Consider the following 7,375-nt stretch of genomic DNA (forward strand, 5'->3'; position numbering starts at 1 on the left):
TTTTCTATAAATATGAGCTACCGTAAAGAGAATTGAGATGTCCCTTGAGACGAAGAAAAATAGGATAGAGAAGAGAGAAAAAAGAGAGAGATTAGAGAGACTCTTTTGAGAGTTTTTTTTTTAGAGTTTGTAAACTCCATTGTAAATTCTATTCAAGTAGAAATAGAATTATTTTTCCTCTTTTATTTTCTCTTCACGTGATCGGAGAATCACAACAAGTGGTATCAGAGCTTGGTTCATCAATTAACCCTCATAGTTTTGATAAAGCTTTTGCAAGTCAAGACGTCAATGGAGGAATCTTTATCAGGAGCTATGATCAAACTCACTGCCACCAATTACACACTGTGGAGGCCTCGGATGGAAGACCTCCTTAGTTGTAAGGATTTGTATGAGCCCTTGGAAGCCAAAGGTGAAAACCCCGATCCTACCAAAGAGGCGGAGTGGAAGAAGCTAAATAGATAAACTATCGGTCAAATTCGACAATGGATTGACCATAGTGTTTTTCACCATGTAGCACAGAAGACAGATGCATATGCTCTCTGGAAGATTTTGGAGGACATGTACCAAGCCAAGACCGCTCGAAACAAAGTCCTGTTGATGAGGTGTTTGGTGAATCTGAAGTTAAAGAGTGGAACTTCAGTTGTCAAGCACACCAGTGAATTTCAGAGCTTGGTAAACCAATTGTCATCTATGGAGATGCCGCTTGGGGATGAAATGCAAGCCTTACTACTTTTAAGTTCTCTTCCTGATAGTTGGGAGACATTAGTAGTATCTCTTAGCAATTCAGCCCCTGATGGCAAACTTACCATGTCTATGGTTAAGGATGCCCTATTTAATGAAGAGGCCAAAAGAAAAGATGTAGACACGGACCAATCACATGCCCTTGTCACAGTGAACCGGGGAAGACAACAAGGAGGCGTTCGAGGCAGGGGGAGAGGTAGAAGCAAAAGTAGGGGTAGATCTATAGATGGAAGGAAGCCTACTTATAAATACTACTATTGTGGTATGGAGGGCCACTTGAAGAAGAACTGCAGAAAATTGCTACAAGAGCAAGGCCACAACAGTTCGCAGTCGAAAAATAAGAAAGGAGAGACACTAGTCACTATTTCTGGAGAGGTGGCTATCTGCTCCATCCATGAGGAGACATGTCTTCATGTCTCAAACCAAGATATTGAGTGGGTAATAGACACTGCTGCATCTTATCACGCCACTTCACGCAAAGATTTCTTCACAACATACAAAGTCAGCGACTTTGGTGCAGTGAAGATGGGAAATACCAGTTCTTCTAAGATTATAGGAATTGGTGATATTAAGATACAAACGAACCTCAGGTGTAAAATAACCCTGAAGGACGTTCGACACGTACCTGATCTTCGGCTAAATCTACTTTCAGGGATAGCCCTTAACAAACAGAGCTATGTCAATCAATTTAGCAGTGGCACATGGAAAATGATGAAAGGTTCCATGGTTGTCGCTCGAGGACATATATGTGGCACTTTATACAAGACTCATATGAAAATGCATGCGGATAGCCTCAACGTAGTAGAACGTGAACCTTCTCAAAATTTGTGGCACCAAAGACTTGGTCACATGAGTGAGAAGGGATTGTCTACTTTGACAAAGAAGGAGCTAATCACGGTTGCCAAGGAAGCTACGCTGGATCCTTGCAGTCACTGTCTATTTGGTAAGCAACATAGAGTCTCCTTCAATTTCTCTTTTACGAGACGATCAGAGTTGCTCAATCTAGTACACTCTGATATTTGTGGTCCTTTGGAGGTTGAATCATTAGGCGGTAACAAGTATTTTTTAACATTCATTGATGACGCTTCTCGAAAGGCGTGGGCATATTTCTTGAAGATAAAGGACCAAGTATTGGATTACTTCAAATCATTTCATGCCATGGTAGAGCGTGAAATAGGAAAGAAGCTGAAATGTCTCCGCACAGATAATGGAGGTGAGTATACTTCCAAAGAGTTTGATGCCTATTGCAAGACATACGGCATTCGACATGAGAAGATGGTCCCACGTACTCCACAACATAATGGAGTCGCTGAGAGGATGAATCGGACAATCATGGAAAAGGTCAGAAGCATGATAAGTATGGCTAAGCTGCCAAAGCCATTTTGGGGAGAAGCTGTTAGAATCGCCTGCTACTTGATCAACAGATCACCATCTGTACCGTTGAATTTTGAAATTTCGGAGAAAGTATGGTCTGGTAAATATCCCTCCTACTCTCACCTGAGAGTATTTGGCTGTTTAGCCTTTGCACATGTATCCAAAGAGCTAAGACAAAAGCTAGATGCAAGGACCACTCCATGCATCTTTATAGGCTATGGAGATGAGGAATTTGGATACAGATTATGGGACCCAAAGACAAAGAAGGTCATCAGAAGCAGGGACGTAGTGTTCCATGAAAACCAAACATTAGAAGACATTGAAAATCCCACAATATCTCCTAATTCTAATTTTGGTGCCTAAAATATTGCTCCAAATCCAGCACAAACACAATTCACCATAGATAACGACGATGTGTATGAGGAAATGCCGGAAGCAGAACAGGAGGATGAAGAAGGGGATGTTGATCAGGGGGAGTCACAATCCTCTTCACCAGAAGTTGTTGGACCATCACATCATTCAGATGATGATGTAGCTCCTGAAATCAACGATCCACAGGTACGAAGATCTGAACGAAGACGGATTCCATCAATGAGATATCCTGAATCAGAGTACCTTTTGCTCACTAACGAAGGAGAGCCATAGAGCTTTCAGGAAGCACAAACTCATGTGGACAAAGACAAGTAGATACAAGCAATGCAGGATGAGATGGAGTCACTGCAGAAAAATCAAACATATGAGTTAGTTGAGCTTTCGAAGGGAAAGAAGACATTAAAGAATAAATGGGTTTTCAAGCTCAAGAAAGATAGCAGTGGAAAGGTGGTAAAACATAAAGCCTGTTTGGTAGTCAAAGGATTTCTTCAGAAGAAGGGAGTTGACTTTGACGAGATTTTTTCACCTGTTGTAAAAATGGCCTCAATTCGAGTTATCCTTGGATTAGTAGCCAATCTGAATCTAGAGCTTGAACAGATGGATGTTAAAACAGCATTTCTTCATGGTGATTTATATGAAGAAATTTATATGGAGCAGCCAGAAGGTTTTGAAGTTTCAGGGAAAGAAAACTTCGTTTGTAAGCTAAAGAAGAGTTTATATGGTCTTAAGCAAGCACCCAGGCAATGGTACAAAAAGTTTGACTCTTTCATGGTGAGTCAAGGCTATAAAAGAACAGCTGCAGATCAGTGCATTTATAGTCAACACTTTTCGGATGGCAATTTTGTTGCTCTTCTATTGTATGTAGACGACATGCTGATCGTCGGACAAGATGCAACAAAAATCAGGCAGCTGAAGAAGGAACTCTCCAAGTTCTTCGACATGAAGGACTTAGGCTCAGCTCAACAGATTTTGGGAATGCACAACTCGAGATAGGAAGAATAGAAGGTTGTGGCTATCCCAAGAGAAGTATGTTGAACGAGTGATCAAAAGATTCAACATGCATAATGCCAAACCTATCAACACTCCATTGGCCAACCACTTCAAGTTGAGCAAAAGTTCATGCCCCTCATCCAAGAAAGAGATAGAGGAAATGTCATTCATTCCTTATTCTTCAGCAGTTGGAAGCCTGATGTATGCCATGGTATGTACAAGGCCAGATATTACCCATGCAGTACGTATTGTGAGTCATTTTCTTTCTAATCCTGGAAAGGAACATTGGGAGGCAGTCAAGTGGATTCTCAGGTACCTCAGAGGTACATCAAAGATATGTCTGTGCTACGGGGGAGCTGATCCAATCTTGGAAGGTTATATAGATTCAGATATGGCGGGAGATCTTGACAGTAGAAAATCTATTTCAGGATTTCTCTACACTTTTGCAGGGGGAGCTGTTTCATGACAGTCAAGACTACAAAAGTGTGTTGCTTTATCTACAACAGAAGCAGAATATATTGTAGTGACGGAAGCAGGTAAAGAAATGTTGTGGTTAAAGAGATTTCTCCAAAAATTAGGGATCAAGCAGAAAGATTATAAAGTACATTGTGACAGCCAGAGTGCTCTTGACTTGAGTAAGAACTCAATGTATCACTCTCGAACAAAGCACATTGACATTCGCTATCATTGGATAAGAGAGGTGATGGATCAACAGCTGTTGAGACTAGTAAAGATTCACACAAATGAGAATCCAGCAGATATGTTAACAAAGGTGGTTATAAGGGAGAAGTTAGAGCTATGCAGAGACATAGCTGGGTTAGTTGTCCCATAGCAATTGATTTGAATACGACTGGAGGGGAAGAATTGATATATTCCAGCCGCATTCAAGATTCTTCCATGCTGAAATTGTTGAAATTTCAATTGCTTAATAAACAAGTAATTCCCACCAACATGCATGCATGAAGGATGAAGAAGACCTTTTGACGGCCACAACTTCAATTGCTTAACGAAGAAGAAATCTATGCAAGAAGAGAATTTGAAATGAAATTCTCTAGCCGCAATTCTTGATTGGTTTTTGGCCACAAGTTTATGACGGTTTGTAGCCAGGATTTTTCTATAAATATGAGCTACTGTAAAGAGAATTGAGATGTCCCTTGAGAGGAAGAAAAATAGGATAGAGAAGAGAGAAAAAGAGAGAGATTAGAGAGACTCTTTTGAGAGGTTTTTTTTTTTGAGTTTGTAAACTCCGTTGTAAATTCTATTCAAGTAGAAATAGAATTGTTTTTCCTCTTTTATTTTCTCTTCACGTGATCGGAGAATCACAACATATAGTTGGGAAGGAGCCTATCGCAACTTAGAGATCTTACAACCTCTTCTCCAGGCAAAGCAAATGAGGAGATTGAGGAGTTTGCAAGCAAGCTTTTCTAAATCTATTGCATTAATTTTGTGTAAACACTTGTGTGTGTGTGTGTATCCGTGTAAAGCTAACATTCGTTTTTGTGAATTCTGGACATATGATAAACCGAAATAAATTTTTTTTTTATTTGCTTTGTATCAGAAAAGTCAATTGTTCAATTGATTCACGATAAATCGGAAGTCCATTTTTGTGAAAATTGTTACTTTTATAAGAACTAATATGCTTATTAGTCTCAAATTTTGTAATGGTATTGCCACACTTATTATTTAAATATTTAGCACCTATTTGGATAGAATCGAATTGCTACATAATGTGCCACACCATCGAATTTGCTTCATAATAGTTGTCAGTTGAACCATGAATCATTTGTTTGGAATCATGGCCCCACTTATTAAAATTAAGAGAGAGATGTCTAAAGAAAAGAAAAGGACGAAGTTTAGTCGTGGTGTGTGTAACTGTTATAAACTAAGCATGAACAAGCATAGTAGACTTTGAATTGTTTGGCTTGAATGTCAAACGTTTATATTGATTACATCTATATAAACATTTATTAGAAGACTAACTAGCACGTATAGTTAAAACATTCTACTTTAATTCAAAAAGAGGTTGAGATAATTCTGCAGTAGAATTTGATCCTAATCTGATCTTCTTTTGAATCTGATCCTAATCTGTTCATTTTCTCTCGACAGGACAGCTAAGAACTGATGCACTAACTTTGGTCACGTGTGGTGATACTCTAACAACCCTTGCAAACTGATGGGAGAGAAAACACACCTTCAACCTGTGTCTGAGATATTGGAATCGAGTTGCAGATTGACCAACACATCTGCTAGTTGATCTTGTGTAGAAATGTATTTAACCTGAATATCTCCACTGATCACTTTTCTCAGATAAAGTGGTAATCAACTTCAACATGTTTAGTTCTTGCATGAAAGATAGGATTTGATGCTAAGGCAATTACTCCAATGTTATCACACCATAGAATTGGAAGAGTGTGGATCACTACCTACAATTCCTTTAATAACACTCTCAGCTGTAGTCAATGCCATACTTCTGTACTCAACTTATGAGCTTGAACGTGACACAACATTTTGCTTCTTGGCTGACCAGGAAACCAAGTTCTGCCCTATGAAAATGTATAGCCACTTGTGCTACTTTTGTCATCAAGATTACAACCGAGTCTGAGTCACAAAATACATTAAGATCAATGCCTGAAAGAGAGTGTTGAGACTAAAATCAGTGGTGTAAGGATTTTTAATTAAAGATGGGCTTGTATGTATGAATAATTGTGTGTTAAATTATAGGCTATCGAATTCGGTTGAGCCCAATTAAAGTGATCTAATAAGACTTCAGTTTTGGGCTTTAATGTATCCAGTTAAAATATGGGTTTACATATGTGTAGAGACCGGGCCCAAGTCCTAATTCTATGATGGGCCGAATTAGGTCAAAGGGCATTCCTATATAAATAGGTTATGGTCCCTAGATCACACGCAACATATTGTTGATTCTCTACTGCATCCCATCACAGAGAATAAAAGGAGACTGCGTGTAGATTTGGAAGACCATACCGCGAAATTCATATTGCATTAACCATGTCTGATTCAGGTATACTTCCACTTTAATTCTTGTATTTCTTGATGATTTAACATGAAAGATCCGATAATTTAAAGCACTAAATTATTCAACAAGTGGTATCAGAGCCTCTTCATGTTGAATCATTGAGAATCAAATGTTTTAATTTGGTTCTTGCAATATTTTTTTGAAATTTTCAGATTTAACAATTTTTTGGATATATATTTTGTTAAATTTGAAAAAATTTTGTGGTATATTTTTCGTATTATATTTTACAATCTGGATTAATTAGTTAAGAAAATCGATTATGGATTTTGGTCCGTGGGATTTCAAAACTGGTGATTCTCTTTCTCAAATTTTGGTACTAAAGACTTTTTTAAGAGATATAATATTCGAAAGTTAATTAATTGAAGCAACATGTTGCCAAATCAACCTCTCTTGTGAAAATTGACTAACTTAGAATGTTAAAAAGTGTTTGTGCATGTGTTATTCATGAAAATATTGGTCGGCCCAAAGGAAGGTCAATATTTAGCCGAATACAAGTGCACCTGTGGTGATAAACGTGTGACGATTATTTGGTTTAATGTGTGATCAGTAAATTGGTCCAAAGAAAAGTTTATTGATTGACACGTTGTTTTATCACCAATGTTTGATCACTACACCAAGAGTACCACTTACAAATCAATATCTCTGTCCAAAGACTGGATATTGATGTTGTGCTTGGTATCTTGTGATGGGCCCTACCACTATTTGAGATTATTATTATTTGCATATTAAAGATATTCATGTGAGCTATTCATAATAAATGTTCTCTAATTCAGTTTCAAGTTCTGCTGCTAATATCTCTGCTAGCATAAATTCAATTCCAATGTTAAATGGCACAAATTTCAGGGCATGGCAAGAGAACGT

This window comes from Olea europaea, chromosome 12 (assembly GCF_002742605.1).
Source record: "Olea europaea var. sylvestris chromosome 12, O_europaea_v1, whole genome shotgun sequence".
Lineage (NCBI taxonomy): Eukaryota > Viridiplantae > Streptophyta > Magnoliopsida > Lamiales > Oleaceae > Olea > Olea europaea.